The sequence below is a fragment of the Cibotium barometz genome, chromosome 19 (genome assembly GCF_041138505.1).
Source record: "Cibotium barometz isolate CiBa-2024 chromosome 19, ASM4113850v1, whole genome shotgun sequence".
NCBI classification, from domain to species: domain Eukaryota; kingdom Viridiplantae; phylum Streptophyta; class Polypodiopsida; order Cyatheales; family Cibotiaceae; genus Cibotium; species Cibotium barometz.
Window position 1 is genome coordinate 32,179,050 of NC_141064.1, and position 8,761 is coordinate 32,187,810.

An 8,761-nucleotide genomic window follows, 5' to 3' on the forward strand; every position below is an offset into this window, starting at 1 on the left:
ACAGAGAATGGTTCATTCTAATCCTAAAGGTGGAGAACATGAACAAAGTACATTGGTACCTGAGTTTTTAAAAAAAAGCTATCCACCGATAAAATACTTGATCCTCCTTTGTAGCATTCATCAAACATTTCATCTCTAGCACAATGCTTGACAAAGCATTGATCAAACATAGTCTCAACCCAAAAATCATAAAAGTTTTTGGAAGTCTAATGGGGCTGGCCATATCATAATAGCCATGTCACAAATCTCTATAAGTTTTTTGTTGAACAACTGAGGATGGAGAACTGGCACATTATGGAAGGGCATCCCTTGAAGGGGACCGATGACAAAGACTCACTATGCTACTCATCATCACAAGGTTGCTTCACCTCATGCTCCATGGTTTCACCCTCCTATCGTGAGTGACAAGCATAAAGGATGCTGAATTGAGAACTCCTAGTGGCTGTTGCCTGTGTGTAGAGCCATAGCAAACTCCTACAAGCATGTCTCCATGCTCGCATGCGGTCTCCATCCATGCTCGCATGCATGCGGTCCGTCCATTCCATGATCATGCACCATCATTGCTTTTGCATCCATGATAAACAAAATCTAATAACATTAGATTAACAAGATATTCAAAAATCAATCTCTTAAACCCTAATGTTTCCCTTGATGCTCTACCCCAATCATGCAAGTAACACTCATCACACGGGATGTTGGAAAAGAAAGCGTATTAGGTTCAATCTAGGTACATTTGTACATATTCGCTTTATTATGACGTTGAAATAAGTACAATATAGAACTTGAATCCTTGACCTTAGGATGTCTCCTTCTTTGCTAAGCTAAGCTCTTACTTTGATAGAATAGTGTATGGCATAATTATTAAAAATCTATGATGCAATAATAACAATGGTGAGATTAAGAGTGGAATAATCCACTCTAAAATTATTTTGAAGCCCACATGACTTAGATTTCATTGCATTAAGCCAAGGAATAGCTTAGCAATGGTGAGATTAAGAGTGAATAATCCACTCCGAAATGATTTTCATTGGCCTTTTAAATGATTTTGAAGCCCATACAATTTAGATTTCATTGCATTAAGCCAAGGAATAGCTTAGCAATGGTGAGATTAAGAGTGGAATAATCCACTCTAGTGAAAAGTTAATTTTTGTTCATACATTTCATTTTTTTCATACATTATTGGGTTTGATATCTTAGAAGCATGCAAAATCGAAGCAAAGAATACTTAATCACTTGTATAAACATCTTAATAAGAACCTTAATCAGTATCCATCAAGTTAAAAAAATCTCAAAAAACTCCAAAAACTAGGCCTCGGCCACAAGAGACGTGAGTCCATGATCATATAAAGAATTACTTCAACTATTGTAACTTGAATAGAATTGAATTTTAATTCTAGGGATCCATCAGTCCAGTCCCATGGGTTAGCCAACCGCCCAACCACTGTATTGATAGGATCCATTATGAAAATTTGGTTATGTTTTGTCCTAGGTACCAGGAAAAAGAGTTCCCAGGTCCCCTAGTCGGCACTCATGCAAAATACAATTTAGACACACCACTTATGCACCCAATATGAAATTGCCTTTTTCAGATTCAGCTGTCTTTAAAGCAAACTTGAAATGAAACCATAGTATTACTGATCATAATCCTCCAAAATATCCAGATCCAATTTCTAACTTTTCCACTTTCCAATTTCCAACCATAAAATCCAATTTCAGTCATTCCTTCCTCAGCGTACCTATGCCATCGGCAACCAGAACGCTCACCACACCTGCTCACTTAGGGGACTTTTCACAATAGTTCCTAGCCCATAATACCTAGGAGTTTAATCACATAAAAACCATATGGACTCTCAGTTGGGGATCAACAAGATCAACCAACACAAGATCCATGTAAAAGAGCCATGAACTCATCTGTTGAAGACCAGCAAGGTCAATCAACCAGATCCATGCCCGTGTTTAGAAAACAACTCCAACTCATTTTCTTCCCCAACGCACACGTGGGTATCTTTGGCGACCCAGAGCCCAAGCACCATATGGTCAACACTCTCTAGGTTCCTTAGCAAGTGACCTAGCACTTCACTTATAGGCTGCTTCCTTGGTCCCTCATCCATTGTACCGGAAGCTCACCATTTTAATTAAACCGAGGCTGGTTAAGACCTCGGCCAACCTTGCCACACGCGAGACGTCCTTCATTGAATCTTCGTCAGCTGTTGTAACTTTTTCACCTAGGTCCGCACACGACCTCATTCACAAGATGGTCAAAATGCTTCCCTAGCATTCTTGACATAAAATAATCTTTAAAAAAACAGGTTTCATCTACAATTACAGTTCCAAACAGAATTCCCATATTTTCTCATCATCCACATCCTTTCACCATCATCTCTCATCATTCCACATCATTTCTCATCATCCCATTCCACGTCATTTCTCATTATTTCATGTCATTTCTTATTATCCCATTCCACATTATTTCTCACTATTCCACATCATTTCTTATTATCCCATTCCACGTTATTCTCATTATTTCGCATTTTCTACATTAAGTCACATCCAATCACATAATTCCTATATCAACTCACATAATTCCTATATCAACTCACATCCATTCACATCATTCCTATATCCATTCACATCATTCCTACATCCGTTCACATCATTCCTACATCCATTCACATCATTCCTATATCAATTCACATCCATTCACATCCATTCACATCATTCCTACATCCATTCACATTCAGTCACACATATCACATCCATTCACATTATCCTACATCCGTTCACATCCATTCACATCTATTCACATCATTCTTATATCCATTCACGTCCATTCACATCCTTTCACATTATCCTACATCCGTTCACATCCATTCACATCCATTCACATCATTTCTATATCCATTCACGTCCATTCACATCCATTCACATCCATTCACATCATTCCTATATCCATTCACATCATTCCTACATCCATTCACATCCATCATTCCTATATCCATTCACATGATTCTATAAAATTTGTGCATAACCTTCTTTATTTTTCTAACTATTGAATAATACTCAAAACTCCACTTTTAGCATTAAAATATATATGCCTAGAATATGATAGGAGTTCCTCTTTTTACTTTATTAAAAATATGCATAAAAATAAGATTTATCTCTTTTCTGAGAAATTTTGCAAGAGCTTCGCTTTCTGCAATTACTGGAAATGTTCAATTTTCTAATTTGAAATGAAAACATGTAATGAAAATATAATAGGAATTCTTCTTTTAAAGTAAAATTAAATTATGCATACATAGCATAATTATAATCATAATTATAATCATAATTATAAGCATAATTATGAATAAATCTCTTGATTATTCTAAAATAACCATTCCTCATTTCTGAAAATGTTAGCATAACCCTGTTTCAATTTAGAATGAGTTAATATGATTTGTCGTACTCATAATCAAGCTAAAGAGAATTAACCATCATTTTTTACTACATTAAAATTCATGAAAACTTCTAATCTCTTTCTTTAGCTTATCAAGTCTAGAGTTTTGATTAGGATAAAGAGATTATCATTGAGAATCATCCTTCTACCAAGGATCTAACCATAAAGATGATTAATCTTTCCAAAAGAGAGATTTATTAACAAAAATACTATAATTAAGTATAAAAATTAGCATTAATCTAATTAAACATTATAAATCATTGGAGAGCTTGATTTCAAGAGAAAACCATTCCATTGAAAGCTTCTCAAGCTTTAGAGGGGTTGAGAAGAAGAAAATCATTGAGAGAATTGAAAAAAAAAACCATTAAATTAGATTTACCTTTGAATTTGGCTTGATTCTTTGGCTAGAAGTGAAGCCCACAAGCAAGTCCTTAGCCAACAAGAGGGGGAGGGTAATCTCCAAGAGAGGATGGAGAATAGAGAAGCTCCAAAGCTCTCAAGAGGAGAGGCAAATTAGAGGGATAATAGAAATATGCTAATTTAGAGATAATATTGGCATGGTATTGCTCAAAGATGAAAATACAAAGGAATGAGGGTCTATTTATAGGTGAGGGAGGCTACTAACCAAGTCCAACTGGGTTCTAGAGGTTTCCAGCTTCAGTTTGACCCGATTTGGACAAGATTTGGATTAGTTTGGCTCCCTTTTTGTTCTAGTATGCATTAGGAAAGAGGAGAGATAAAAATATCACATTTTTTTGGATTAAAAAAGCCAAGCAATGATGATAAAAAAAGGCACCTACCTCAAGTTGCTTTTCCTCCTTACTAAGGTGTCAAAAATGCATCATTTTATCAAAATATCCCATTTTTTAACTAATATACCTTAATTTTTAACTAATAAACCCTGTACTCAGTCAACTCTTCATCTTATGTGAGCATTTACTCAATTTTGGGGTATTTTCTTTTATTCTTTGCATTTTTGTCATCCTAACACTTGGATTAGTCCTATTGGTCCTTTAGAACCTTATTTGGACCTTAATCCAATTTTTTTTGAAAATGTGGACCCTTAGGCTAAGGTCTCTTATACACATATTCAGTTAATTCCTAATGCACATTGGAAAGTTCATTTTGAACTTCTGTTTCAGGGAAATTCATTTTAGATATCAAGAGAATTTTTGTATTAAAAAATATCTCAATTTTGAATTACCTCTCTCTAGACATTTTCTCTCTCAAGGCCAAAATAGGGTAAAATAAAATCTTTTTTCATTTCTGAGGGGGGATGATTACAAGAGACTGAAGGGAGGTTCTTACACCTATACATCTCAAAAGTTGGGGGGGAGGAATCTTACAGGCTTTTCTGTTAGCTCCTCTTAGTCTGACAATCTAAAAATCCTTACATAGGAAAGGTGAATCATTCACCTTTGTGATTCCACTAGGTGGTTTCCCTTTATAATTCTCACAAGCAAGTCACATCAAGCAGCTTTTCTTGAGGCTAAAACAAGATGTCCTGACTCCACTCAAAAATAAGAGTTCACACCCATAATTCTTTTCGAAGATAGGTTGAGGACTTTAGATAACTAGGGTCTAGCCAACTCTTGCTTCATATAAAAGAGAAACCCATTAAAATACTATAAGTTTCACTTCTAAGCAGTGCACCATACGATAAAAATAGATCTAAACATCATCTAATGGCTCAGCTCTGATACCAGCACTTGTGAGACCCCAACCCCTCTATCTATGATAGACAAAATCACACTAAAGGTAGAGCGACTCACTCGGGGCCTCATATCATAATGTTATATTGTTTGGCTTTTTCGTTAGTTCCTCTTAGTCTGACAAGAACAATCCTTACATCGGAAAGGTGAATCATTCACCTTAGTGATTCCACTAGGGGTTTCCCTTTATAATTCTCACAAGCAAGTCACATCAAGCAGCTTTTCTTGAGGCTAAAACAAGATGTCCTGACTCCTCAAGTATGAAGATAAAACTTCTATCCTTGTTGTGATTTGCCAATTAAAATTATTTACCTCATATTTTTCTCCTTCTAGACCAGATCCATAGGATTAACCTAGCCTCATCCAATGCCATGGTCAACCCTTGTGCCCTAGAGCTCCACTGGAGCTGGTGTGTACTCATGCACCCAGAATTGAAAATTGTCTCTTTTACTCACATACACCACTAAAAAATAAGAGTTCACACACATACTTCTTTATCAAAATAATCGTTTCATAAAAACCATACATCATACTATTTTTTTCAAATCATGCATACATCATATCTCCATGTCACACATCACATAACAAATATCGAAGTAATGTCACCTTATCATCATCATCAATTTTCTTGCACCACGACCGATCCTTAGAAAAGGATGGTATGCACCAATGAGCCTAAAAACTTTTAGACCACTGTGATGACCGAAGGAACCCTACAATGTCTCACGTCCACCTCAACACCAATGTCAAATAATCTTAGGAGTCACTTCTATTGGTCATATCCCCCCATAAGCATGAACACTCTAGGCACCGATATGAGGAGTCACGTATCTTTAGTACCAACACGTATAAATAACCCCACCAAGCACTACACTACCCGTTGTTTCACTCCAGAGTTGCTTTCTCTCCTCACACTAGTCGTGGCTAGGAGCACATCCATGTTCGATTGAAGGGGGCCAATGGCTGCCTTCGTGTGATGCACTATGTGGATGTTACACCCACAATGGTAATCCATAAACCTGTGCGTACCTTCAACGGCTACACACAAACACATAAAGCAATATTTCAATCAAAATACACCATATTCACATTCAAATCATTGTAAACTATTGCAAGCTCGACGAGACATCACAAATCTCCAATTGAAACTTTGAGCATGGAGAATCTCTAACGAGCTTTAGTCATTCCTAAGGATCTTAAGGAATTTTCTTCCTTTGAAGGTCCCTTAAACTTATTCCAATCTTGATTTCTCAAGTTCAATTCCCTTGGTATCATTTTCACATTACTTTAAGGATGGGGCCTCCTTGAAGTAAACACATCAATCCCTACTTTTCATGTTCTTGAATTTAGTCTTGGTCCTTATTTCACTATCAAAAGACATTTAATGTGGCCACTTCAAGGCTCTCTAAAGTTCTCTTTTGAGATATAGCCCTACTCTTGGTTAAGGTACTCTCAATCTCTTGATTTACAGGTTAATCGAGACTTTCTCTTTTACTTTCCTTGGGAGGAGGAATTGACGTAATATGAGCATATTTGATATAACTTTACTTTTTAGAGTCATTTATAGGCTTTGAACCTAATCTTATCCTTAATCCTAGTTGCTTTGAGGGTCACTTCTCTTTCTCTCTCAAGAATCTCTTATTCGCTCTCTAGATTGCTCTTTCTAGAATTCTTTACACTAGTTCTCCTAAAAGAATGCTAAATATCAGTCCTAACAACTTTTTAATTGAATTAAGGTAGCTTTCCTCCTCCTTAATGATATTTTGTCTCTCTAGGCCCCGAATTCTCAAATAAATTTTAAACGTTCTAATTACATCCCTTCACTCATCACGTAGCCTAAGGGCTAATCTAGACGGGCTAATGTCAAATTAAAGCATTTCGACTACGTCTCTCTCTCTCTAGAAATAGATCTGGTTAGCGGCTTCTCCTAGAATTTGATAAATTAACAAATTATCCTACATTTGGAAATAGACTATCTAACATCTATTCTTCTAACGGTCCAAGATATTTAAAAGGATTCCGCAATTTTCTAAGGTCCTGGCCTAGGTCCAAGCATTGAATTAAGGCAAAAAGGGGATATAAACCCAAATCTTCCAACGACGGAAAGTCATCGGTCTTCCACTCCATTTGTTCAAAAGTTCTATAAATATTTCAAAATCATGTGCCTTACCCCAAAGAAAATAAACCCAAATCTTCTGGCTAGGCTAATCATGTGCCTTACCCCAAATCTTCCAATAAACTAGCCATTGTGATCAGTAAAGCAAAGAAATAGTAAGAGCCACCTAGTGGCAATGGTAGGCATCTTAGCACAAAGATTAGTTAGTATGCACAAGGTCTAGAGAAGCTTCGTTTTTGCTCTCTTAAAGAGATCGAGAGCCGTTGGTGAAGCGTGTGGCTCCAAACGTCATCCACTCTGGTTTGGGGTGACCGGACGTATGAGGACAATTGTATGCCCAATCAATTTAAGGAGTTCATCATGGCACATCAAGTATGTATTCATCTCTTTTGGCAGAGAGAGAGAGAGAGAGAGAGAGAGAGAGAGAGAGAGAGAGAGAGAGAGAGAGAAAATAGCGTAGCATTTTTCCCCACCACCGACAATCCATCATGCCCAATTCAATGCCAAACTTAGAATCGAATTTTCATCTTGGCTTTGGATCCTAAAAGGAGGGATAAAAGTCCTCCTTTTGTTCCGTGAACATTTTACGTTAGTGGTTTGTGTCCGGATAATGTTCTTGGGTGATACCTTTCTTTTTCCCCCTTGGAGAAATAACTAAGGTGGCTTGGCCTGCTGTTGCTTGTGTGACAAAATAATTTGAATATAGCATTAGTATTGCAAAGTTACGTATGCACTCTCTCGTGTAGTCCCGTAGCTCAGTTGGTTAGAGCGTTGGTCTTATGAGCCGAAGGTCGCGGGTTCGAGCCCCGCCGGGACTACTGTTTTGTGTGCGCTCCCGCCCGGTAACAGCGGCGACTAAATAGTGCGCGCCTTGATTAACAACATCAGTGTGCCTAATTCTTGTGAATTGAGTGGGAAATGCCTTGATTTTATTGAGAAGCATGCAACAAGAAGTCGTATACATACACAAGATTCTTTTTTTAATTGTGTTTGTGACCTACCTTAAAAAAACTGTTTGAACTGGGTTTGAAATGTGCCTATATACTACTAATAATGCCACACAAAATATTATCTTGATAATTATTTTCAAGTACCTTGGGAGCGTTTTGCTGCTAGAAGGATTTCGTTCACAATCTAATAGTTTAATAGAAACAAAAACCATCTGAAGATGATTCTACGGGCAAAGACTCTCTTACATCATCTGAGTTGGAAAGATGTGTGTTCAAATCTATAGAAGCAGGAGATCTACCTCGCTCAAATTCCGGCATTCGCATTCCCACCCCAATTATTTTCCTAGCCATAGCTTATCAGCTTTGACAATGAAGACATTATTTTGTAGATCTCTAATCCATTTCTTCTATATCCATTCGTAGATATAATCTTTATATGAATCAAGAAAAATTTGAACGTATCTAGGAGAACGTCCATGCTATTTATTGATTTTTTTTTTTTTTTTTGCGAGCTTAGCACGAGAGCTCTTTAGACAATCTAACGAGC

The 8,761-nt window shown here is 36.9% G+C and overlaps 1 non-coding gene across 1 annotated transcript; it reads left to right on the forward strand.

The window, feature by feature from the left end:
- Nucleotides 1-8,008: 8,008 nt before the first annotated feature.
- TRNAI-UAU (transfer RNA isoleucine (anticodon UAU)) lies at nucleotides 8,009-8,082 on the forward strand. The gene has a single exon. It is a non-coding gene; the product is annotated as a tRNA-Ile (tRNA).
- The last annotated feature ends 679 nt before the right edge of the window (nucleotides 8,083-8,761 follow it).